The 3,997-nt window shown below is 38.9% G+C and overlaps 1 protein-coding gene across 10 annotated transcripts in view; it reads right to left on the reverse strand.

Annotated features, from left to right (window-relative positions):
• Nucleotides 1-3,997, reverse strand: part of ZBTB38 (zinc finger and BTB domain containing 38) — a 131,721-nt gene that overhangs the window by 11,525 nt on the left and 116,199 nt on the right. The gene's annotated exons all lie outside the window — the stretch shown is intronic.

Below are 3,997 nucleotides of genomic sequence, written 5' to 3' on the forward strand. Positions count from 1 at the left end.
CCCGGCCGAGTCGGTATTTTAAAAGATAATTTGTAAGTGGATATCTTGCTATCTGACTTTAAGGTCACTATTTTTCTGAGTTTGTTTTTAAACAAACTAGAATAGATTGTTTTAACTAGAATAGCTTTTACATTTTAACTAGAATAGCTTTTAAAATATATTTTTTAAAATGCATAGTCCATGTATGTACATAGCCACATGTATGTGCAAATACAAGTATGAATAAATCCATGAACATATATTATACTTAAATACATTTTATATGCACAGATATAGAACTATGATGAACAGGCTGGGCGCAACGGCTCATGCCTATAATCCTAGCACTTTGGGAGGATGAGGTGGGTAGACTGCCTGAACTCAAGAGTTCAAGGCTAACCTGGGCAACATGGTGAAACCCCGTCTCTACTAAAATACAAAACATTAGCTGGGTGTGGTGGCATGCACCTGTAGTCTCAGCTACTCAGGAGGCTGAAGCAGGAGAATTGCTAGAACCCAAGAGGTGGAGGTTGCAGTGAGCCAAGATTGCACCATTGCACTACAGAGCCTGGGCAGCAGAGTGAGACTCCATCTCTTAAAAAAAAAAAAAAAAAAGGATGAACACATAATTCGGCATCCAAAACAGGACACTTGAGAGAGAAAGGAAGTACCACTAATGCCAGGGAAACAGGTACACATTGAGATTACCCAAAAAAAATCAGGATGAATGGTCATCCAGTATTTTATATATAAACAAAATCTAAATCTCTATATAAATTATTTTACTTTTATTATTTTTTTCTTTTCTGAGACAGGGTCTTGCTTTGCCACTCAGGGTGGAGTGCCATCGGACGGCAGTGGTGGCATGGCTCATTACAGCCTTTAACTCCTGGGTTCAAGTGATCCTTCCACCTCAGCTCTCGCCCATCCCCCAACAGTAGCTGGGATAACAGGCATGTGCCACCATCCCTAGATAATTTCTAAATTTGTTGTCAGAGACGGTTTGAGACCACTATGTTGCCCAGGCTGGTCCCAAACTCCTGAGCTCAAGTGATCCTCCCACCTTGGCCTCCCAAAGTGCTTGGATTACAGGCCTAAGCCACCACAGCCAGCCTATATGAATTAAATATAAAATTCTATATTATACTTATAAGTACATTTGTGTATATTTACATAAAGTATATTGTACAAATATGTAAAGTACTTTTAAGAACTATATAAGTAGATGATAAACACATTTTATAATTAGACTTTATATAAATGCCACTGGGAAATTCTAGTGAATTAGCATATTTAGAATTTTCTGTTTTTGTCTCCTGCTATGCTTCAGCCTTATGTAATAAAAACACATAAATGTAACGTAAACAGAGGCACTTAAGATACTTTTGATGACTGAAATGAACTTTCTTCACTTGCTTTTTAGAATTTCTTAGCTTTAGAAAAAGAAAATGAATCTATGCTCATGATCAAAGGCTAAAACAGCACAGATATGCATTAAGGTAAAAAGCAGGCCAGGCCCAGTGGCTCCTGCCTGTAATCCTAGCACTCTGGGAGGCCGAGGTGGCAGATCACGAGGTCAAGAGATTGAGACCATCCTGGCCAACATGGTGAAGCCCCAACTCTACTAACAATACAAAAATTAGCTGGGCATGGTGGTATGCACCTACAGTCCCAGCTACCCAGGAGGCTGAGTCAGGAGAATTGCTTGAACCTGCCTCAGCAGGTTCAAGTGAGGTGGAGGTTGCAGTGAGCCGAGATTGCACCACTACACTCCAACCTGGTGACTGAGGGAGACTTTGTCTCAAAAAAAAAAAAAAAAAAAAGCAGCAGAAGTCTCCTCCTCCATCCTAGCCTCCCCACTCCCCACATCTATACCTCCTCCCCTACCCTACACACACACGCGCGCGCGCACACACACACACACACACACACACACACAGCACACTCTCCCTTGTTATGGGTCCCTTTTCTTATAACTTCGGGAGATTTCTACATTCTGCCTGAATAAAGCCTCAGGAGAGAAGCTATATTTCCTCTTAACGATTATCCTTCTCTCCCAGTTCCCCTGCCTGGCAATCCTCACTTGTTCTTGTCTTATCTGGATAGCCTTGCTCCTCCGGAATTTCTAGTTTTTGGTTTTCCATCATTGCAATGTATGGTATGATGCATTTGTTCACATTTATATCTTCCCTATGAGCTACTCGAGTACAGGGACAATCTGATCATCTTGTACTCTCCGCACCTGTAGGCATGACAATCCATGGTTGGTGATGTTGACAGTGAGCAGAAAGGAACTGGCCCTGGAGAGCAGCCTTGAGAAAGTGCCTTCGAGTTTTAAGAATGCAGGATTGCTTCACTCTTCTCTCTGCAATGTCTTAAAGATTTACTAATAAAAACACACTTTTTGGAAATTATCACTTGTCAAGTTTTGGTGTAGTATCAAAGAATATCCACAATTAGCTGAAAAGGCTGTTAAAAAACTTCCCTTCCAACTACCTATTTGTGAGAAGCTGGATTTCCTTTACATAGTTCAACTAAAATAGCATACCAGAGCTGAAGGCAGGAGCAGGGATGAAATTCTAGCACTTTCTATTAAGCCAGACTTTAAAATATTTGCAAAGATGTAAAACCGTACTAGTCCTGTCACTATTTTTTTCTTTTAGAAAATACTTTTAATAAGATGTTATTTTATCATTCAGTTGGATTTATCACAGTCATTTTTCAATCAGTTAATAAACATTAGGTTGGTGCAATTAAAACTATGGCAAAAACTGCAATTACTTTGCATCAATCTAACAGTTCTTTAAATTCTCATTTAAAATGCGGAATGTGGTAAGTATTGCTAGAAGGAACTCAGATAAACAAAAGCTCTTTGGGTTCCCAATGACTGTAAGAGTGTATGGGAGTCTAGGGACCAAAAAGTTTGAGAACTGCTGTGCTAAGCCTTCCCCCCAAAAAGTCAAAACAATTTTAATTAAAAATGTTAATTTTCAAAGAAATTATTTAAAATTTTTACTCAACAAAATAAATACACATAAACCTAAAAGGACTAAAGAGACAGTGAATAAAAGTGTAAAACACTAAGCAGAAATCCTCAGGAGATAGCTGGAAAGACCAAGGGATTCAGAAACACAGACACACCCACAGTCATGCAGATATACACACACTCTATACCTGTCCTTAATTTTCCAAGTGTGAGGCGATTACTATTTCTTGAATTTGAACATGGCTGAAAAACCAGGTGGACCAGCAGTCCGCTCCACGTCATACCCAGGTGGAAATTGCTCTTTGATTTGCAGGGCTGCTACCTACAATCTGTTTATGCAATCAATATATCATTGCTTCCATCCTTGCCTTCCAAGTCTCAAAGGTTAGTGTGGTCACTGTAATCTATCCTGGATATTGCTTTTAAGTATTGGTTCACTCATTCTGGGAATGAATTTGAAAATAAGGGAAACAATTCTTGGCAATAATCTGACTAACTACTTCCCAGTATTTCCAGCTTAATTAAATCTTCTCTCCCTTCAATTAGTTAAGGCCATCTTACTGAAATGCACCGAAGAAAACATACAATGATAAGTTTCCATATAAACTCTAATTTTTACAATGCAAAAAAACTCTTGACAAAAAGTTGTTAACTAATGTATATATTATGCAGCTCTTTATAGGGCTTGTTAGTAAAATCTGGCGTATTTTTATTAGTAAATCTTTAAGACGTTACAGAGAGGAGAGTAAAGTAAACCTTTTCAGTCTGCATTCTTAGTGAAAACCACAAGTCACTTACTCAAAGCCACTCTCCAGGGCCAGACTGAACCCCATTTTTCTAGATCTTCTAATCAGAGGAAAAGGCCAAGAGCCTTCCTGCAGGTCCCTTAGCCACTCAACTCCTAATGTACATAATAACAACTGAATCGAGAGACCAACTTTCTCCTCCCTCTACTGCAAGTCGTCTTCTATAAAAAGAAACTTAGAAATAAAACCTAACTAAAAAAAGAACGCACTGTATTAGGATACTGAC

This window comes from Saimiri boliviensis, chromosome 9, assembly GCF_048565385.1.
Source record: "Saimiri boliviensis isolate mSaiBol1 chromosome 9, mSaiBol1.pri, whole genome shotgun sequence".
NCBI classification, from domain to species: domain Eukaryota; kingdom Metazoa; phylum Chordata; class Mammalia; order Primates; family Cebidae; genus Saimiri; species Saimiri boliviensis.